Source organism: Manacus vitellinus, unplaced genomic scaffold (genome assembly GCF_001715985.3).
Source record: "Manacus vitellinus isolate BGI_N305 unplaced genomic scaffold, ASM171598v3 scaffold_1_pilon, whole genome shotgun sequence".
Taxonomy (NCBI): Eukaryota; Metazoa; Chordata; class Aves; order Passeriformes; family Pipridae; genus Manacus; species Manacus vitellinus.
In genome coordinates, this window is record NW_021939396.1 from 26,860,318 (window position 1) to 26,883,920 (window position 23,603).

Here is a 23,603-nt window from a genome sequence, read left to right on the forward strand (position 1 = left end):
CAAAACTAGAATTCTGTTTCTTCAATTTTTTTTTGGCTTGTCAAACAAATAAGACAGATATAGATTATATTTGCTTCCCAAGAGAGCTCTTCCATCAGCAAAACACGAAGATCAATGATGAATCGTCATAACAAAATATTTCCAGTGACAAAATAATGCTTATTGTTTAGTATTTTTAGTTAAATATATATGTAGAAAACTTTTGGTTGCCTCTCACTGTGTTTTTATCAATCCCCTCATCATTACACAGGGAGATTTTTGACACACAATTGCTTTTTGACAGGCAATTTCAGACACAGGTCCAGCATGAGCAGAACCTACCTCTGACTCATTTTAAAGCCTCTCTTGTGTCACATTCTAACAGAACAACAAAAAGTTACTACCTGTACATAAGAGAATATCATCCTCACAGAGACTACCACACATTAAACCAGGTCTCAACTGGTCAATGTCTTATTCCAGAAGAAGAAGCTTCCTTCCCCTCTCTTTCAGTACCCTGTGTCCACCAATGCAAAAGTAGAGAATACTGCAACCTACAAGTGCTTTGCCAAAAATGAAACACTGAGTAGAAAATTCAGTTATTCCACACCTTCCAGCCATATGCCTTCTCTTCCTACTGGTTTGAGTTACCCTTGGCTGAGCACAACATCCAGAATATGTTGTACGTTTCTAGTGTTGGAGGCTACCTTTTCAACTTATTTATAGACAACTTTGTGACAGTGGTTGAAAACACAGCTGATAAAATATTTACTTTTAAATCTTAGAATGATAGATAAAAATGCATGCATTGTGAACAATAATTTTAATGATGGAGGGCTTTATTCCCATTGCAGTGATGGTGAAAAAACAAGGCAGACAAAGGCACAACTCAAAAGCATTGGAACAACCAGAAGAGTCAATAGATGGAGACTGAGTTGTAAAACCAGCACTGTTCCCAGTGAAAACTAATGGTATTTAGCAAATATGGAATGAGGTTTGCATTCAAACTTACATTGACTGAAAACTCCACCAAATCAGCTTCAAAAGCACTGTTTACAGAAACTTTCACAAATAAAGTCAGCAAATCAGAACCATATGACAAGGACCTTTTGTGCACCTTTTCATAAAAAATTAAAAGAACTCTGGGGAATGTTTACATCCCCCTTTTTGTCACCCAAGGGTTTTATTAATCCCACACTAACATTATTATTCAGTAGCCTGACTGTACTTGAGACTAATATCTCTAAAATTTTCAGAGAAGACTGACTACAGCCACATTCTGGTAACAAACCTACCTTTTTCTAGAATTGTAGAGAGGACAGGAAAACCCGCCTTTTAAAATGTTTAAGGGATCCCACCGGTATGGGAGAATTAAAAGCAGGTTCCAGCAGCTATCTTAACCCTCTATCGAATGGTACATGCCAGGACCTTGAAAAATTACAACCAGAATGCCCCATATTTTGACAATTCCTGCCTAAAAAAATCCTTTTTGGGAGCCATTGGCACAAATAAAACCAGTTGCTAATCTGAGGAATTATAAGAGTGAGAAGCAACCTGACAGATACCTTTGATTTGGCTCTCCAAGTTCTTAGTTCTTTCACTAAGCACAGCTTCCTCAGGCCTCAGAAGTGCATTCAAATAAAGCTGAATAACACTTGGTGTGAAAATGTTTAGCCATTACATTTTCCTATTCACACATTCAGAAAGCTTCTGCTCAGCACTTATTCAAATTCAATTTTTGTCCTTTGTTTGATTGTTTTCAGAGATATTACAATATCATCTCAAAGATCCGTATTTATCAGTCTTGAAAGAGCTGACAGCAGTGTGGGCATTCCCTAACAAGGTGTAAGGAATCTATCTTAATATCATTTTTTGCTGCACACCTCATCTCTTATAATTGCAGCTTCATTATGATACCTTACATCAAAAGAGTGTATGCACTTCCAACTAGCAAAATAAATGTAATAACTAGAATAAAGAGGCTCAGAAAGACTATATTATATACTCACATCATAAGGTCAAAAGCAAAATGATATCTGCCTACTGTCCCATCTTATACTCCATCCATGAGATGATAGCTGAGGATCAGGTACCCAAAATATACTTCCAGGTTTTATCCCTTGTATATGTTAGTTCTCCTCCTGCCCCCTTTCTTTCATACTGAAAAGCTGAGTTTCAGAGAGATTAAGCTAAGTAGCATATATTAACTATGGCTCATTACACATAACAATGAAAAAAAATAATATTGGTTCTAAAACACAGAAGAGAAAAAGAAGTGTTACAATAATGACTTTTTCAACTTATGGATATTTCCCTCTTTATCTAAAGAGAAAGACCCCATATTTTTTTCTCAAAAGATCTGATCCTAGACTTAAAATTTTGTCTTGCATGGTATGATCCTTTAACCCCTCTCATACATGATGGCTCCAAAGCACACTCTCCAGACCAAATTTCAATACTTGAACCAAAGCAAAACAGTCAGAAAAACGGTGTTTTGACAACTGAACATCTGATGACTGTATCACTTAAACCCTTCCATTATTTAACCCTTCTCAAGATTTAACATAATAACATGTTTCATTGTATCTCTAATAATCAATTTAAAAATGCTTTACATTTAAGATCTTTGGCTTAATTAATGCCAAAATTTCTAGGATTCATGAATACATTCTCTTTTTTGATGCAGTTTTTGCTAAGTAGGGTGTACCTTAGCCTATGAAAAAGTCTGATTGATTATAATAAATACAGTATTCAAGGCATAAAACAGATTTTTCTGCAGTAGTGTATAGCATAAAATGGCTAAAAAAATATGCAAGCTTGTGTCTACCACCCTCCATCAGAAACAACTGACTTTCTAACTGTTGTTTCACTATGAATAATGCATTCTTCTAAATCCTTTCAAAATGCAAAGGAGAGGCTCTAGAGTTAAATGGTTTTCACTGAAAAGATAGTTTCCAAGTTTATCGTTTCTGTGTTCAGGTTCATGCGCACCGCATTTTTTCCCCACCATCTGCATACAGTATACAAATGCATTACTTCAACATTTTCAGAACTCCATTAGTTATTCTGCAAAAAGCCTGAAATTATCTTCCCAGTATAGAACTAACCACCCTATTTTAGGTTTTTCCAAATTTAACAATTACATAATTATGAAAGATTAGTGAAAATTTTTCAGATATGTTAGTAGCTGTGTAGAGGGACTCATACAACTGACAGAAGGAGGCTTCCATGTGAAACTGAAATCCTAAAGAGAGAAAAGAAGTAGAAAAGAGGGGAATTATACTGAAGGTCAAGGCACCAATTGTTTCTGTTGTGCATACACATTCTGCCATTAAATACTATGCTCCTCTCACTGTCCAGCACCCCTACAGTTTCTACAAGAGTTTTTTCCTTCTTACACCATTCTCCTACATATTTGCAGAAGGGAAGACTCCTCAATGTATCCCATAAGATGTGACTATACTCCCATCAGGCTGAAGTCCATCAGTGAAATTAACTAGATTATTTTATTTAACTCAAAGAACGTTAATTGTATTGCATTTATATAGAAGAAGTCAGCCTTAATAAATGGACAATTTACACGAACAGTAAACTTATTTTCATATTTTCAGCTTTCTGTAAAGGAAATATTATAACCCATATCTATACTTCAGTGATTTTTTTATTTTTGTGCTTTAAAACAAATAGGAAAGAAAAGTAAGTAACAGCAGTGCTTATTTCCAAAGTGCAATCCATATCGCATTCATTCCTTATGATATAGGAAAGAGACTAATAGGAAAGTCCCCACTAGATGAATCAACTAATATGTGTTTAGTAAGAGAAACAGGTATTGCTGGATCAGTCTCCTGTTTTCTAGCAAATGCCCTTAATTCTAGTTCAATACAGCAGGAAATTCTTTCTTTATGCTGTAACTTCCCACTGGAAAAACTGAGCCTGCAGCCCAAAAGACTGATCCTCTGCAAGGGGTTTAGGGAGCACTTGTTTAGACAGGAGATTTTACAGAGGACTAAACTGGAAAGAGAAGTTTCAGCTGTGGGTTTGAGACCACACTAACCCAGCACTAATTAACCATACCCAAAGACTTCTGAAAGTCACATAACACTACAAGTTCTCTGAGACATTGAAGCTGGGAAGGGCAGAGGAACTGCTTATGTCAGCACTGTAGAAATGTCCTCAAAAAAACAAAACAAAAAAAAGGGCTGAGAAAAGGGCTTTGGGGAAAAATGTAAAAATATTGCCTAAAAGGAGCCCAGAAAATGAATGACAAAGTTGTCTCCCATTGCCTGTCTTCTGCTGTGTACAAGGAAACTTCTCATTGTTCATTTTTCTAAAAAAAAATGAAAAAAAATAATCAATTCCATTATTATCTAAACCCAGAAAGAACAAATGTAACCCCAAATATTCAAATTTTTTTTTTTGGTAAAATTTTTGAAAATCACGGATTTGGATTAGAACCTTTTTTATTACACTAAACGCACAATATCACCACAATCCAAACCACTCTAATTTATAAGTAGTTTTAATAGTAAGACAGGGAAAATGCCTTGTGTTAGGATTTGGCAAAGCACAAGTGGGTCACATTAACAAAAATTTAGATGGCAACATTCCTACAAGTGTTTATGAAAAGAAACTTACAGAATTCTGACTTAATTTATGTTGCAACAAGGTTTTATTTTAAACTGCACCCTAAATGTTACCAAATTATGGTTATGACTGACATATAATTATGGATGTCAAAAAGTGGCAATTGTAGATGTCCTTCTATAGCAGCCAGTTGAATTGAGATACAAAAATATATTATAATATATTATTATATTATAATATATTATATTAGAACATATTATTATATTATATAGCTAGCTAAGTCTGACTTTAGTATTTGGTTGAGAATCGGAATACAGAAAAATACCAATACGGCTTTACAAGTAATCACACTTTATCTTATCAAGCACTATGGCATTTTTTAATATAATATTGCAGAATAAGATATGAAGGGAATTTTCCCCCAAGACGAAACACTTGTATTTGAACTCCACAGTAATTTTTGCTCACAAAATATCTATATATTATTCTGAGACAAACTGGTGAGTTGTTGGATTTGACTTAATCTATTTTTGTGATCGTGTAAAGTATAAAATTACAATTAGAGACCTTAAAAAGCTGTGCATTTTTGGAGCTCAGCAGGTCCTTATCTGCTCAGCTGAGAGGGATCCTAACCAAAGCCAAAAGCTGCATTACTCTCTGCCCCATCACATGTCACTCTATTGAGTTAATACCCTGCCACCTTGCATGCATAGAGACTAAACATGCAAATGAAACTATGTACTTAGAGCCACACTATTAGCTCATGTAATTTTTTTCCATGAATTTATATCAGCTAACATTTGGTTTCACTGAAACAAAATTATTTCTTTTACTCTGGCTTCTGAAAACAACTATCTTCCTTTTTAATGATTCCGTTTTGGTCTAATACATGAGGTTTGTTAAGAAACAAATTGACTCTCTCTGTTGTAAATAAGCAGAAATTTACATCTTATCTGACACCATAAATCATACAAGATAAGGTCATGTAAGATAGAGGATATCACATATATGTATCTTATGTGGTATATGAAGGAATAATTTCAGCAGCTTCTCATAGATTCCCTTTAACTCTTGGAACATAACTTCCACAAAAGTCAGTTTATTTAAAAATTAAAACTAGCTGCATGTCTTTTAAAATTTTTGCCTACAAAATGGCTGTAGGATTTTCCTGAACATTTCACTATGATAATTTCACTATCTGTTAACTTCATTTTGATGTCTCTTTCTATTACACCTGCTCTGAAATATGCTCTTATTACTAGATTAATAGTAATATTTTTTTCCTTTTTTTCCCCTTCTTTTTAGGTTGAGCTTTGTTAAAAAGTATTGAAAAGGATAGAAACATAAAAAAAAAATCTACATTATAAAGAACTTCCTGGGGCCTTATAAAAAGAATACAAGGACAATTATACCATATCTCAAGTACAACAGAAGTCTTCTATACCACACATATAGAATGAGAAAAAAAATGTTCATAGTAAGAAAGAACATTTTTAAATGCATAAGGATCTTTTCACTGATTAAATTGGTTGGAGATCATTCTCTATGTTTTTAACAAGCTGTTAGTTACTTTCATAGCTGGGTTCCTATGTACTTTGGCCACAAAAATCAAGAAAATTTTCTTACATTATCATTACTTAAATGATAAGCATTTGTAAAGCATAAAGGCTTTAAAATTCTTAGATGAAATTTGACTAATAAAATAAATCCTTATAGAAAAGTTACTGTTCTAAATTAATTAACTGAACACATATGGGAAGCTGAAGTTCACAAAAAACAGAGGACTTCCTCCCAGAGTTTCTGCTGGGATACAGATATGACCAAGCTTGAGTGGTGTGTTTTGTTCATTAAACATGCTTCTACTTTTAAAATCTTACTCTTATACTTTCTTGTGCAATAGTGAAAACAGAACATAAGGAAAACATTCAAATTTATACCTTCAATAAGAAGTTACAAGGCAATGCTCCAGAACCAATTTTCATAAATAGCTGGTTTTTTATGCTGCCATGGTTACATATTTCATAATGAAACTTCACATATATGTGTCTAGACATGTAATCTCCCTCAACAGCGTAAATACAGACTGTATACATACACATTCAAAAAACACCGTTTTGAAAAAAGATAAGTAGGTCATCAAAGTCAAGGAATACAGAGGTAGGAAATGCCAGAATTTGGGAACTTACAAACTCCTATCATTTGAAATGCTTTCAGGAGTTTGATATGAGCTCCAATATTAATCAAATAATGCATTCTTAGTTCATCATCTTGCAAAGATATTGCAATTTTTTTAAATTTTAAAAAATGTGTTCCTGCTTTAAGCATACTTTTTAGAATATATATTTAATTTATTTTCTAAAGAATATAAAATTGCTTTTAGTTGATGTGATCATTGATACATATTGGTAAGACAGTGTGATCTGTCCTGATATCTGTCTAATTGTACAAGGTATCAATTTCTGTCTCAATTTATTAATATTGATAAACTATAAACTATAAGCCAGTTCTGTTTAGTTTATTCTTGCATTATTATTCTCATATTCTATGTATTCTACTAGAAACTAGCCTCTTCTAAGAACTTTATTTTTTTCCTTTTCCTTTACTACCAGCAGAAACAGAATAGTGATCTAGATTGGCCTTGCATTTAACTCACTACATCAGCTCTTTTTCACTTTTAGTATATCAGAAAAACCATACACCAACTCACTTAAGAGGAAAAACAACACTGAACTTTCTGTATTAAATCCAATTTTTCTAATGTCAGCATCAGAACCCCTGATTCAACAGCTACCAGAGTGTCTGTTCTACTGAGTTAATACCCTGTTCCACATTTAAGTCAGAAACATAGCTTAATGTATTGAAAAGAGAAGCCTGATCTTGCTTCCAGTGAATTCTATAACAAAGTTGTTAGAGACTTAATTATAAATTAAGATGGGAAGTATCCTTCGACATAATTACATAGGAACACCTTCTACATGCCATGGTATGTGCTGTACTACTCAAAATACACAAGACTAGAAAAGATAAAGCTCCATGAGAAAATATTGTGCACAATGATAATAATAATTTCATCCTCAGATAAAACTCTCTCGTGTCACAATCCAAGTGCATTAACATTCAAAGTGTTGCAAAACTGCAAGTGAGAGCACTACCTAACTCCCAGTTTCTCCATGTTGCTACAAGCTGTACATAGAAAGCTACACATTTTATGTTCAAAGTGTACCTGGTATGTCTTGTCCTTGGTATATTTACTTAAAGTATCTTTCGTATATGAAGTATCTTATTGATAATGATGGCAACCTTCATTCAGCCTTGTTTTCACCACAATTCTGCTGTCTAGGCCAAATATAAATTGCCAATTTATACAGTAATTACTATGGATTATACAGATATATAGATTACTATCTATGCCATCATATATAGTAATCTACATTCTACACAATAAATTTTTCACGAAGGTGCTGAAGTCAGGCCTTTCTATTTAGTAGAGATGGCCAAAATTCTCTCAACTTTCAAAATTTTCCAAATTTTCTTGATTTTCAAAAGTTTAAAGAGCCGCTTCTTGCTCTGTGTGAGCAGTAGTTAAGAGGCGAGTATCATAATTTGGAAATCTTTCCATTTCAGTGAGGAAGTCTGATACCAGAAGACTAAAGCAATTTATTTCAAAACTTATATGTTACATGAAGCAACCAAAACCATGAGATACATTTCATATCACATTCCAGAGGTCACAAAGTACTCAATTTGAAAGACACAGTTTATAAACATATATAAGAAGCACTACTCTCTCAGGAAAGGATCAAAGCTTTCAAAGTTTTCATTAGGAAGTTCCTAGCTTTAAAGGTGCCAACTCTAATACTCCACTTTACTGATGCACTGAAAGGCTGTAAAACATAGTAGCAAAGAGTTGGTCATAAAAGAAATTGATGATTATGGATTATACTGTAGTTACATTTTGAAGTGAAATGGCATTGCAATATGAAATTATTTTGTTGCACTCTGAAGAAGATAAAAGTTGCAAAGCAAAATACAAAGTTAAAATATATTTGTGGCATAGATGATAGAATAGTAGGACTGAGAATAGGTGAAAGATTTGAGTCAATGAGAAACCCTATGCTGAAAAATATTTGCTTCATATCTATTTCCACAGCTCCTTCATCTTGCCTGTGTGGACAGTTACTGAGCTCCCCAACACCAGCGGCTCCAAAATATCTACTTACAGGAGCAAGAAAGTCAGACTTCCCCTTTCACAAATGACTTTAAATTCTGAAGCATGGAATACATTACATCACATTCCAACAGCAGTGGAGGACAAGTTTCAAACTGCTTAATTTCTGTTGTTCTGTCAGCTGAAGTTACCTAAAGTTAAGGTAGGCTTCCCTTAGCTGACCTCTTATAACACTTAAGGCTGGAAAAAAGTCTAAATCTCAAAGTGGGATGCAGATCACCTGTACCAGTGCTACCTGCCTTTAAAAAAAAAAAACAGGCTGTACCTCAGACTACTACTTCCTGAAGGCCTGGGGAAATCTTCGACAAACCCACTTTAAAAAATCCCATGAGACAGATGTGCTAAAAGTAGTTCCCTGGTTCAAGCACGGGTCATGGTTTCTACCAAACATATCCTGGTGCATGCAGGAACTCCTTTCATCCTATGGGACAACCACAGCTCTCAGTACAGTTTGCTAGGGGACCTGGGAACCTCACCAAGTTGTTCCAAAGGGCTCCTTCAAGGTGTCCACTTTTCATAGAGACTGCCTAGAGTCCAAAGTGCCAAGTTCAGAGGCTCTAAGTACCCTGTTGACATCAGAAGCTTACAATTAAGTGTGCAATGCAAGTAAATTGCATACAAATAATCAAAATCTAAACAACTGTAAGAACAATACATCAGGCAGACTTCAACAACAACAAAATTCAAAGTTTTCAAGTAATGAAGCAATAGTCAGTTGTATCAGTTTGCAGAGTATCTTTTAAGAAAATGTAAAATTAAGTTCTCCTAAATGGTAATAAAATTTAACATATCCTTAAACACAATATCCACGAAAGAGGTAATTTTTTTCTTGCAGTTTTATGTAGTTTCCTTTTATTTAATAGCATGTTTGCATTTGACCTATAGTATTTAAAACTTTTTCTAAATGTCTTTTTAGGATACAAAAGTTATTTCAGCCTTTTGGACCTGATTTTTCTGCTCCGGACCTGTTCCACCAGCATCTGTAATAAACTTCCAAAACCTTTTGAAATCTTACACCTTTCTTCACTCTATTTCCATAATCGACTGTAGTATCTAAAAAGCAATTGGGAATCCTTAGTATTTCCTTTAAAAAAATTAAGTCTGCAAATTCTCAACTGGGTCTTGTTTTGTATCAATTCAGTAGCTACACTTTGGCTTTTTTGTATCAGGCAGATTGGTATAGGGGAGTCATAGGAACAATTTAAGCTCTAGCTTTAGGAAATACTTCTTTAGAAGGACCAGTTACTGGATCCACCCTTTCTAGTAACACTACCAAAACACCTTGTCAGGTGTAAGGGATTCCTGGTGGGAATGGCTGGGAGGAAGCACATACGTGTAAGGAATGAAAAGGGGTTTGGTCAAAGAGTCCTTTCAGTCCTTCACCTTCACAGTGGCCAACCTTCCAGCTGGAAAGAATGACCAAACACTGGAACCAAGTCAAGACTCAGACCACCACTGAGTCATGGGGTCCCTATTTCTTTTCTGTTTGACAGTCACACTGCACAGCAAAATATCAGACTGCATTTTTTACTCTAGTGGGAGTATTTGGCCTACAAAGCTGAATAATGCAGTGCAAATTTCAAACTTACTGAAAGAATTAGGAAAAGTTTTAAATTTATACCCTCACTAAGAAGATGAGGAATAAGAAGGACCCCTGGAAGTAAAGCACTGAAAGAAGAGGATGTAAAAAATAAGTAAATAAAGATCAGTAGAAAGTTAAAAATGTAACACTCTTAGGAGGAAAATAATCCTACTTCAAGAACCAGTTACATTAATTGTGTCATGTTATATTTTGTGAAAAGATGTGTATATTTTTTTTGCAAGACTTTAATTGTTCTGGTTTCATTCTTGAATTAAAAAAAAAAATGGAAATAAGTAGTGAAATAGCCTCAGTGGTGATGAAAGCTAAGGTGGTGGAGAGGGAGAAAACCTGAGCTCAAGAGGAAGGTGAGGAGGAGCAGGGACTGAAAACATACTCATTGTCTAGAGCCTTAACTGAACCGCTGGGGATTTTTTTCTCCATTTCTATTGCTGTCCCTCCTCCTCTTTCTCCTCCTCTCCCCTCTTTCATCCCTCTCCTATCGCTTCCTTTTCTTTCATCCTTCTGAGTTGAGCCAATGCCAGGGGAGAGGTCCAGAGCAGGAAGGAAGGTTCAGTAAGTCTGAAATAAAAAAAAAATTACAAATAAAAGATAAAAAGGATCCAGAAATTCAAATGAACGCACCCAACATTTAAAAATATATTTTCCTCTGTTTGTCACTGCAGATGAGTGTGGTACAGGTCTCTATAGCTGGGTTGACTCTGATCTTAAAAGATCTTAAAGTGAAAACTAGCCAGTCCTGTTCTGATTATAATGATATTTACAATATTCATTAATAATTGTGACCAAGTACAAAGAATTTCTGAACCCATTTTAAAATTTCTGAGATGAAATGTCACATTATATATGATGTTAAATTGTGCATCAAAATTAAAAAAATATATATGTGGCATTCCTGAAATAATTTATTTCCTTACCCTGAAATGTAATTATTTTTCTTGTAATCTTTCCTTTCACAAACGTGTCCCTAAATCCGCAGTCAAGGTCCCTGGACCACCTACTCACCCAGAACAGCTGGCAGAGACATCACATAACAGAGTTTGGCTTATATGCCCTACTCTCACTGAGAAATTCAGTTGTGCTCATCTGTGTTTAACAATCTATGGTCATGAGACCTTTATATTCCCGTGACAACACTGTGCTCCTAACTCTGAGCAGAGACTCAAGAGTGAAAAGGAAATGTTATGGTGCATAAATGAAAGAGGGAAAAGAGGTGAAAACTTCATAAAGTCAGCAAAGGGTTTTACCCTTGTAAATCTGTTTTATGTGAATACTGCTCAGACAATGCATTTTTGAGGGACAGTACAAAAAACCTAAGTTAGAAATATAAATAGAATCTGAGGAACAAAGACGGAGACCAAGAGGTGGTGAAGTGTATAATGTGACATGGTAGCTGCAGCAGACAGTTTATAGTCCCCAGAGAATATTAATGTACTTATTTGAAGCAGTTATTTCAAAGTGCTGAGAACTCCAACTTTTTAACTCCCCTTCTCAATTCTGACAAGTCTGTAAGATTTCTGAGTCTGTACCAACCATTATATTGTAGCTGTTAGAGCTCACAGCTGCATCGTACTTTACCATGGTAGTAACATTGTGGTATTTGGGCAATTAAGTCTCGCTATGCTGAGTTTTGTGCGTACTCCTATAATACCAAATGGTTCATTTCTAATCTGGATTCAGCTTTAGTTCAGTTTCATACTATGCTGTCAGTGAAAAACATGGCCTATGCAAGCAGCTTCATGACCTTTGCACAGGCATACAGACAGCGCCGTGTCAAGACAAACCCTATAGAGGAAACATGTACACTATGTTCACATATTTCACTGCCTGTACAAAATCCTACAGAGAGCCCAAAAATATATTGAATGAAATAGCAGAATTTGTGGAAGAAGAGAATGATATCACAGCATACTAGGTAGTGGCACAGATTGGCCAGTGCTTTGGCATCCTGATACTCACCATGACTTGGGCCAAATCTAAACAAAGGCACTGAAGTAACTTTATCTAAGAGCTGATTTTACAGATGTTAACACTCAGTCTTCTAAAATTCCAATTTTCTCTAGAAAATTATCTGAGACAGATAAAAATAAAATCTATCTGGGTATTCAAAAGTACAGGTTTTACTGGAGTATTTTAAAACAAGAACATACATGAGGACATTAGTGGCATGCTACCAATAGCTAAATATTTCCCTACATTTCCTGAATCACCTCAGCTTACAAACTAAAAAGACTTTTTTAGTTTTAAAATCCCACTTCAGAGATATCTAGATCTTTCAAGTTCAGAATGTCTGCTGTTTGTTGGTCTGCTAATGATTTTTTAACACTGTAACTATACATCTTACATTAATTTACAAGAACAAAGTACAACTAGTTGATTCCATTGCCACCCACATAATCCTTGTTTCAATTATTGTCTGAGGTTTTCAAATGAGGTCCATAATGGTACCGAATAGCTCAAGCCCCTGGATTTTAGAATAGGACTCTGTGAGAACTCATTGAAAGATTGATTTTTGTCAGATTACATTACAAACAGACAGAAAACTGTGTAAAGCAAGAGAAAAAAGTGTGAAATCTTGGCCCCATCAGAAATCTTTGTGAATTTTGTCATAGCCCAGAATTGATCCAAAGTGTTTAGAAACACATTTACATTTCTGTAAAAAGAATTACTGAAGAAGTTGAAAATAAATTAAAGTAAAAACTTAAAGCCATGAAGATTCTAGTGGTCAAAAAATGATTGAACTAGATATTTCATTGAGAAATTATTATTTCAAGAGGTGGGAGGACTGGGGAGCATGAGATTCATCTCCTTTAACTTCGTCCATCAAAAAGTTAGGAATCTATTTTAAATGGACCATCTAGGTTCTCTCTCATCAGTGAAAAGAGAGAGGCGTTTTAGGAAGGTTGTTCATCTCAGCTGTCCATAGATGCCTCTTTTGGGATGTAATCTGTAATTCTCTGGAGGTGGCTATATATCTCCATTGACTACAAAGCCTTGAGCAACTGTGTTAGACTTCAATCACTAACTTTTAGATGGCTAAAATGATGACTAGCTCAGTTCTGAAAACCTATTTTTTAAACAACAAGGTTAAGTGAGATGAATCGAGCCTTTGTGTGAACCACTTTATCAAAAATCTACAGAAAAAAAAAGGTTTTGACATAAAATTTTGACCAGCATATGTATCACTGATTTTAATAGGACCAGGGTCTAATTCTGCACCCTTCTATTTCTACATCACCCATGGGAGCAGGGTACATGCTGATGAATGGTAACACGGAATGCTTTTCTCATAAAATGATAAACAACAAAAATAGTATCAATGTCCTGATATACTACCCCTGTAAAGCAAAAGTGGCATAAATGCAGTTTCTCTTTTCATTATGCATAATGTACATTAACTGTCTTCCACTTACAAGTGTGCAACTAGAAGATACTAACCTCTTCAGAGCCAGTCTTGCAGTTGTCCCATTTACAAAACTCCCATTTAACTGGAAGTTGTATATGGAGGAAGGAAACAATTACATCCTTCTTCTTCTGCAGTTTGGAAAACTACATTAGAAAACTGACCTACTGTGCAATATCTCAAGTGCTGGGTTTTATCCTGTGAAATCAGCGCCAAATACAAGATGAAAAACGAGATGATACTACTGATTTTTTTTGTTGTTGTTGTTTAGAAAAAAAAAATAATCCCTTTTATAGGTACCCAAACAGGAAGGGTTTTTTTTCATTATACCTTTGGGGGGGCTATTTCATAGACACTGCATGACAGTTTGCACAGCACATTTTTAAATCCTATATTACTTCTATCCTAATATTTATTGTATGAAAGATCTTTTGATAAAATATTGTAACTGGGTAGAATAACTTCTCTTTATAGAAAGTAATTCTGCATTACAAACCTAACTCAGAAGCATGTTGCTGCAATTACTAAAAGCACAATGTTTCATTGTAAAAACTCAGTGACTTACTACTGTAACTCCCTCCATTCACAATAATAGCTGTTAGCATTCAGCAAGCCCTGAGTGCAGGCCTGGTGTGCAAAAATGCACAAAACTATCCATGTTACTTCCATTCATATTGTTCTAATAAAGCACTAGAACAGTGCTAACATTTTAATGCTTCTGCACTCCATTACATTGCAAATATTTTAGTGCTTCTGCGCTCCATTATAACACAACAAAACAGAAACAGGGACTAGCATTCTCAACACAATACAAATATAATTCTTTGAGACAGAAACTCCAATTCTTCAGTCAGCCTAAAAATACTGCATGCAAGGTATACATGTGCAGCGTCTCCTCCAAACCATAAAGTTCCTCCTGTTTAGCAAGATGTGTTGTATCTATTTGACAATAGGTACTGTTCAACTTCTACGCAAAACGCTCAACAAAAACAGACACACCTTTTTTACTGAATGAACTGTGCTAACGTGATGCTTTTCTACAGAACAAGTTCAGCCTTGTTTCAGATAGGTGAAGAATCTCATTAATACTTGATTTGTGCCAGATATCCCCTTTTTGCTGACCCTGAACAACACAAAGCACATGCTTGACTCAGGGGAGGAGCTTGATGAAAGGAACCAGTGTGACTGAGCAGACTAAAATAAAGGCTGTTGGTATGGGGCACAGTAGGAAGACTGGGACCTGACTTTCAGCAAGTTATTCAATAATCACCAAGGTCCAGTAATTATCATTGTATCCTTTACGATCTATTGTTCTTTAAATAATAATAATGGCCTGTACTGGCTTTTATAAGTTATGCCTGTACAAGGGACTGTAAGCTGTTCTCAGAGGACCATAGAATTAAACATGGAAAGCATCAGCTATTTCCAGAGCTCCACATTGACTTGGTTGCTCAGAGACTGCACATCAGTAGAGGCAATAATCACTGACAGCAGGAGAGGGCCACCTGGGAAGGACCACTGATGTAAGTCAAGTTTAATCAGACCTTTGGGTGTTTTAGGAGAAAGACTCGTGATTGTGCAAAGGAAAAATAAAGAGGCTTAGGAGTGTCATTCATATTCCACCATGTTCATGTTCACTGTTGGTCACCCTCATATAAAATCTATCTTTGCTTCTTCAAACCTCTACTATTCATGTCAGAGTAGAAATTATTATGCTTATTACCATAACCATGAAGGAACTACATCAGAGAAAAAAACCCAACTTTGTTCCTAAAACTGAAATGCAACTGCAGAATGGTTGAGCCCTGACATCCTGGCAGGTCAGCCAACACACAAGGAGCCAGGAGACACACAGGGATGTACCAGAGAGGCAATTTATTAATTCTATAGCTTTTGTGTAGCGGCAGTAGATAATATTGGTCTGTATAAGTTTACAACTGAGAAAGTTAAACTCTTAGTTATTAAACAAAAGTGTTGATTAAGTCCTGAAGGATAATTAATTAATGTAAGATTTCTGGTAATTCTCTATCACACTAAAAACCTCTCTAAAAATATCTATCTCCGTGATTCTATCTATTCATCTACCTATCTACATTTTTATTCCAGAACACCATAATGATAAAAACACAGTAATTGTATTCACACTAAGCAACCTGAGATTTATTTAGCAATTTGAAGGCATACTTAACTATTTTTTTAATTGTTGGCAGATGATTCAAAGAGATGGGAAATCACACTTCATTGTGCAAAAATAAACTTTCTCAGAAAATACTCCCAAAGCTGAAGTATAAATGCTTTTGAAGAATTAAATACATTGTAGAGATTAGAGTGTCATTTTGAAATAGAAAAGAGAAAAGAGAGAAAGAAAAAAGGTACAAATTATTCCAATCTATGTACATGCAAAACAATAATCTACCAGCCATTTTACTCCAGTAATTGTTCAAAGATCATAAAATAAAATTGGTACCTTAACAAAGATGAAAATGTTCATATCACTTATGATTAGCATTTTGTTTTCTTCTGTCAGTCTGGATATGAGTTTAAGGGAGCTACAAACTGGATGACTACGCACAGTGTGTCACAGATTACATGATTTTTCATTAGGAAATATTCATCTTTAGCCTTGTATTCAGATATTTAAGTACTTAAAACACAGGATTGGGTTCCAGAATTTGACAGAGCACTACATCCTCTAAGACCAAGGGAAGTTAAAATGTTCATCTGAGGGGAGATCTATTAATCTTTATAATCCCACACTTTAAGCACTATTAAACTTTTTTATCTTTCAAAACTCAAAATGCAGGGAAGGAAGAAAATAGGAAAAATTGCACTGTAAAAGAGAAAAACTCCTCATAGAATAATGCTTTAGAAGATTACAGAGCTAAGACATAAGCGATCTACGAAGAAACTAATAGGGAAATTATATTCAAAAAACACTGTATCCAACTCTCACATTTATTCCTGATAGAAGACAGTCCCTGATACAGCATTGCCTCCAGCCCATTCACGTTCCCTTGGCTAGTATGAATACAAAACACTAAAACAATACAGGAAGACTCTTGAGAGTTTAAAAATCAGAGCATTGCAGAAGAAATTCCCAAGAGTCCTCTGCTGCTACATTCTAACCAAAGAAATTCAGGTTGATTAGGCAGAGTGAAGGGAAGGTCTACGCGGCACAAAACCTATTTCACCAGAAGAAGGCGTGTCCACATGCAGCTCCAGGTGGAACCCTTCAGGCTGATGTGAGAGCCAGCAATTGGACCACCATGTTTGCAGCTGAAAGCAGAACAAACCAGGTGGGGTAGGAGAGAATTCAAATGCAGCTGCTCTGTTTCTTCTGCAGCACGACTTTGGGGAGAGCCAATCTCTACGTCCCCTCCCAGAGCCAGCCACGCTGCCGGGAATCCCTCCCAGTGAGCTCAGAAAACGAGTGAAAGCAGGCTGCAATTGCTCTCTAGAAATATACTCTGAAGAGCAAAGATGTGAAGAAAGAGCCTGACTGTTTAGGGTCAGCACTGGCACAGAGAATAAAGGAGAATAAACTGTCTGAAAACAAATTTAGGACAGGAACAATGTTTTTAACATCCTGATTGAGGCTCTGTCCAGCCTTCAAGAGGTGCAGTAAGTCATACACCAGCTAAATTTAAACCGGAGCTTGCTGAATCTGAATAAAATAAGAAGACCAGACTAACATCACAGCAAACAGACTTGATGACTCCATAGGCCAGTCCAGTCCCCTCTCTAGAAAAACGTGAGAAGATATGCTTCTGTTGCCAGTTCAGGCCACTACAGGAGCTAAAAACATGTATTCATGAGTCAGCACACTGTGCACTATACAGTTTTCAACTTCTGTTCACCTGTTCATTTTTATTTGCAACTAAGTACTGTTAAGAGTAGCTAGTTATGGAATAAGAAAAGAAAAATTATTTTTCAAAGCTTTCAGTTTATAACCCTTTATAAAGATATCTTAAATTCCTATGCTTTCCTGGATATCAAAACAGATGTAAAGAAAAATAGATGTTATTTAAGACTGGACAGTCATCACTTTCAGAAATAAGGGCAGTACAAGTATATCTCATACTAAAGACAGAAATGTAATTATATCATCACTTGTAGAAACTAAGTTGCAGTTTGTAGGCAAAATTTTTATTTATCTCAAAAGGACAGTTGTCTTTGACATTAACTATGGTTTTCTAAAACATGCCTTCAACATCATTAGTCATAGCATAACTATGGAAGCACCGAGCCAGAACCAATTCCACCACTACAAAACCTACTCTGCCCACGTACTGCAGGAGGTAGAAGTATCCTCTTTCAAAATTAGCTCATTTATGCCTACTTTAAAATCCCTAGGTTGTTCGATATATAAGAACTTGTACAATATCAGACTGCTGCAAATGAAATGTATGTATATTAATTACCATGCTACTCAGACAACAGGTGCTTTGTGGATGAAATCTGGGTGCTAAAAATAGTGCATTCCTAAAACTTTCTTTCTCAGACTTCAAGATAAGACTAGGTGAGCAGGATTAAATCTTCAGTCAGCAACTATCTGTACAAAATTACACAACACACCTGCAATATTAAAAGAAAGGACAAAAGGAACATCATTCTGGAAATTGCTAGCCTTGTTACTTTATTTCAGTGGTCTAGCAGTATCAAAAATATTTTGCTAACCAGGAGTTCCACATAATTTAAAGAAAAAACTTAATTTAAAAATAGGGAGGGATGAAAATAAAAAGAGGGGTGGAGATATAAGTTTCAATCACTCTTGTTTTTAATGGCTTGCTTTCAAATTAAATTATAAAAAAATAAGCAGGTTGAGTCTTCTTAAAATATGGAGTATTGACCCAACAGTTCATAACTATTTTGGAGAAGTCATCATAATCTATCATGCAAATATCTCAACTGGTTTTTAGACACATGAATTATTGACCCTGTTATATTGCCAAAAGTATTTCATCATGTCAGAGCAGAAGTCATGCATAAATATGTGCTAAATATTTGTATTACATTTAAACTGGAAAAAGCCACTGGAAATACATAATAGTTACGTTTCTACAAAGATAAGTGAATTTATTTATTTTTCAACACTACTAATTGCATGATATATACACTTCTTATATACACTTTCTACTTTAAAGGAAGCTGTTAAGTTACAAGAATGTAAATATAAGAATTAGAAGATTCAAACTTCCGAATGCATTTGTAATTCTATGAATTATATTTGCTTATACAACAGTGACAAAAGAAATACATCCCCTGTAACTTACTTTAGTTTCCACATCTGAATACACAGTATATCTTTACAGTCAGTTACAGATCCCTAAAAGCTGTTTCTATAAAATACATTAAGCAATCCCATCACAATAAAGTAAGCAACAGAGAACACCACCGAACATTCTGTACTTCAACTTCAGCATAATATTGCACCATATTTCTTTCTGGGGAGAAAAGAAAAAAAAAAAAACAAAAAACACCAAAAAACCAAAGAACAAAAACCACCCTGTCAGCTGGAAAAACCTTTCCAAATTGTACTTTAGAGAACCAATATCCTGTTTGTACATCGGGGTGGTCCCTGTTAACCATTTAGGTGCTCTCAAACAGAAGTAACAGTTTCTCCTCCAATCTGAACTCTCAGTACCATCACAGAAAGTAACAGTTTCTGACTCCCTATGAGCCAGTGGCATTATTAATCACCAAAATAAAAGGAAACACCTTCAAGCAAATATCAGCTTCTGACTAATCTCCATCCCCATGAATTAAATTCATAAGAGGCAACCTGCTGCCTTGTTTACACCTTTTTAATATGAGGAGCAGAAGTTGGATATAAGGGTTTTGCTGCCCTAGGGGCAACAAAATATGCCTCATGTGGCAGTGAGCCAGCTTTCTGAGGGAGCCTCCTTTGCTGTTTCACAGCTATTTTCTAATGGATAATTTTTAAACAGACACACACAAACACACAACAATACAGGGCCAGGGCTTTTGTTTTTGTCCTGTAAGTATTTGCACTCATAATGAGGATCTCCAGGTTCCATCCATGTTCGGTTTGGGCTTTACTTTTGGTTGTTTTGCCTTTTTTTTTTTTTGTTTGATTGGTTTTTGGTTTTGTTTTGGTTTGGGTTTTTTTAAATGGTAAGGAGGAGAGGGGGGATGTCTGGATTTTTTTGCCCAGCTGCTTTCTCATCTATACAGCACAGCACAGCACATAAAACACCCCTCTTCAGCCTAACCGACCTAGGCTCAATTAGTGCAACATTTTGCACACATGCAAGCAATCACAAGGCACAGATATTTAGTCCAGTCGTCATGTGTACTGCACAGATACCTTTAGAAAGGGGTGGAAGGAGATTTCTTTAAAAAAAAAAATCTCACAATGTAATTTACACAGCGTGGAAACGCCTACAAGGAGATGAAGTACCTGCACTGGGGAGATGTTCAGTTGTTCACTTCATCTTCCGTTGACAAGGAAACCAAATCGCACTTCATTCTCCAGGAAAACCTTCCACTGCCATCATTTGAAAATGTATTTATTTGTATATATGTATATATCTATCATTATCATCATCATCATGATAACAACAACCATCTTAAAACACTGCTGGCAAAAGAATAAAAAAGTCAAGGTGCAAAATGTGCAAAAGTAACGATCATCTCTTTGGCTTTCTGTTTTGCTTTGTTGTCTTTAAGGAGGAAAAAAAGTATTTAAAAATGATAACTGCAACACACTGCAAGAAAAGTTTCACATTATAAATAGGTATCAAAAACTGAAGAAGAGGAAAAACAAAAAACCCTGCTGATTGCACTGTCAAAAAGGAAAAACAAAAAAAGAAACAGTAACAAAAATAATAAAATTATTATCTTGCTCTGTGGCTTCCACCAGTATTGCAAGATTACAAACTCTGTGTAAACACTGCTGCAAAATGCACTTGCAACTCCCATCTCTTTATGGAAAAAAAAAAACCTTAAAAAGACACCTAAAAATAAAAATAAAACAACACCAGAGAAAATCTTCTGCAAAAAGAGTTAGAAACATGCCTTTTCTCTTATCTTTAAAAAATAAGCATCATATTTCACATGGTTTTTCCGTGCCACAACAAAACCAGTTGCATATATAGATATATAGCTACTAAATGTATATCAGTTGTTGCTGGACTGGCAAGTCTGTATAATTAATATTATAATTTTTCATTCCCAGTGACTCCCGGCCCCAGCAGCACCTTTTGCTCACAGTTTAGTAACCATCGCATGCTAGGAAAAAAACTTGTCATCAGCAAAAGATCAAATCCATTTAAACAATAATCAAAGAGGAAGAAAAAAAAAAGAAGAAAAAAAAGAAAACAAAAAAAAACCAAAAAAAACCAAAAGGAAGAAAAAAAAAACAGGACAAAAAAAGGAGGACAAGAATCTCAGCGGAAAGGTACTCACCGAGCGGGAGTAAAAGGGAGGAATAAAAATGAGAGTTACTATAAAATACAGTATGGCGGTGGAAGAAGGAATGAGGCGCTTTTTTTTTCTCTCCTCTCTAGTCTCTGCCTCCGGCAACCGCCACGTGATCCGGAGCCGGGCGGACTCGCAGCCGGGAGGGCGCAGCGGCGGCGGCGGCGGCGGGCCGCCGGGCGCGGACCAGCCCGAGCCCAGCCCGCTCCGCTCCGCGCCCGCTGCAGCCGCCCGGCTTCGCCACCGCCCAGCGCTCGGCACCGGCACCGCACCCGCACCGCGGCGGCCCCGCTGGGCCCCGGCAGGTGCCGCTCGCCCCCGCACTCACATCCGCACCACTCACTCACTCCCTCCCTCCCTCCCTTCCCTCCCTCACTCCCGCCGAGCGCGGGCGCGCAGCGGCCTCGCGGGCGGGGTGCGGAGGCGGGCCGGGCCCTGCGCGGCAGCGCAACTTGCTCGGCGGCGCTGCGCGAAGTTGTCGCCTGACGCCGCGCCGCCCGCCTGTTGCCCTCCGGCGCGTGCGCCGCCGCCGTCCCCGCTGCGGTGCCGCTCGGCCCGGGAGCGGAGCGGGGGGCGCCGGGGTTCGCCCCGGGCGAGCGGTGCGATGCACCCGACAGCGGACCCCGAGGAGCGCCGGGCGCCGGGGCGTGTGCATCGGGGTACCGCTCCCGCCGACCCGGCGGGGACGGAGGCACAGTGCGGGGGGTACCGAGTGTGTGCGCGCACGCAGGGGGCTCGCCCGTCGCCCGGCTCGCCGTCTGCACGGGGTGCCAGCCCTGATCCCCTGCCTATGTGCAGCGCTGGCTCAGCGTGGGTGCGCGGAGTACCCCGGCAGTCAGACAAGGCATGGAAGGGCATCCCCTCCGGTCACGCCAGCTCCGGGGCACCGCTGCTGCCGGTGCAGCGCGGTGGGGAAAGCGGAGGGTTCCCCTGTGCCACTCCTGCTCTAGTGTGTGCGCAGCTCGGGGTGTTTCCGTGCCGAGTGCGGGGGCTGCAGTCACTGTGGACCCAGTCATGTCTGAGTAGCGGGGGAGACAAGGACAGGTGCCACCGGTCCCATCCGTCACCGCTTTTGTTTTCCAGCCCCTGCCCTGCTGCACAGCCTCTCCCTCCTCCCGTCCTTCCAGCGGCAGGTCTGATGCTTCCCATCCCAAAGTTGCTGGACGAAATGGGAAGTAAACAAGTGTTTTCGGAGGGGGACACTCGCTGGAGGGTGCGCTCCCGAGAGCAGCCCGCAGCCGCGAGCAGTGTGCTGCAGGGCAGCGAGTTCCCGGCACGGTGACCCCGGCTGGGCAGCCTCCCACGGCAACACAGCCCGCAGCGGTGGACGTGTTTGGGTCGATCCCTAACACGCAAAAACGCGGCCCCGTGGCTGGCCGGATGGCAGCTCTCTACTTTTTCTTTTAACATATGAGCAATACATTGGAGCAGGCTGTGTGCTACTGTTGCTGAGAGTTCCCTCAAGACTCTTGCTTTTTTCCCTTTTTAGCTCTCCTCGCTTGTCTCCTTATTAACAAACACAGCAGTCGCAGGGAGCGGCGGCTGGGGCTGAGAGCAGCTTTGCTCCGGCTCCAGCTGAAGCAAAACCTGCTCAGCCACTGCCAGGCCCCAACCCACTGCCTCAGCTGTGTACTCACTTCACTGGCCCCCAAAATGTTCACAGCTAACAATCACCCACAAACTTACTTCTTTACTGCTTCAGCATTACAAGGAAGAGCCACAAGAGACATCTGCATGAGGTAAATTAACAGAGGAATAGAAGTGTGCATCCATAAACCAGGCACTGTAATAGAGGGAACAGTCCAGGCAACACTTCCCTGCTCTTTTTCACTCACTTTTTTTTTTAGAGTCCCTCTCTTTTCATCCAGGTCAGGAGACAGCAGATACAGTCAGGTTATTACTCTACAAAAATTGCTCTGACCAGTAAGAGGATGCCCTGCTATATAAAAGACTGGTGAGGGCACCAACCTGCCTTCTTCACATCCTCACACAAAGCTTTTTCCCTTGCCCTGACCACTTCTTTCTTTCCTATCCTGTATCTCTTCCCCAGTGTTTCCAGAAAATAAAAAGAAATGCTCCCTTTCTTCCTTGCTCTCAACTTCTTTTATAAAGTATAAAAAGAACACTGGACAAAATTTAAATATATATATAAACAGTTATGTTTTCTTCCTTGCTTTTTATTTTGGCACTGGGCTTGTTCTGGCATTTTGTAATGTTGGCTAAGTTTGGCTCTCAGGAGTAAAGCTGTACATCTGAGAACGTTTAAAACAAACAAACAAACAAAAGGAAGTTCTTAAAGACACAATAATTTGAAAGGAATTAAAACATTTAGTGCAAAAACCAACCAACTTAACTGTACAATGGTTTAC

At 37.7% G+C, this 23,603-nt stretch overlaps 1 protein-coding gene across 7 annotated transcripts in view; it reads right to left on the reverse strand.

Moving 5' to 3' along the window:
• Positions 1-21,348, reverse strand: part of RALYL (RALY RNA binding protein like) — a 373,182-nt gene extending 351,834 nt beyond the window's left edge. For 4 of the 7 annotated variants that reach the window (XM_018078926.2, XM_018078914.2, XM_008929741.3 and 1 more), the window contains exons 1-2: positions 21,223-21,348; positions 20,216-20,302 (exon numbers count right to left, since the gene is read on the reverse strand). The gene's annotated coding sequence lies outside the window, so the exon portion shown is untranslated. The remainder of the gene's footprint in view (positions 1-20,215; positions 20,303-21,222) is intronic. The other 3 variants (XM_025895653.1, XM_018078939.1, XM_018078907.2) reach the window with 2 other exon arrangements.
• Positions 21,349-23,603: the final 2,255 nt, after the last annotated feature.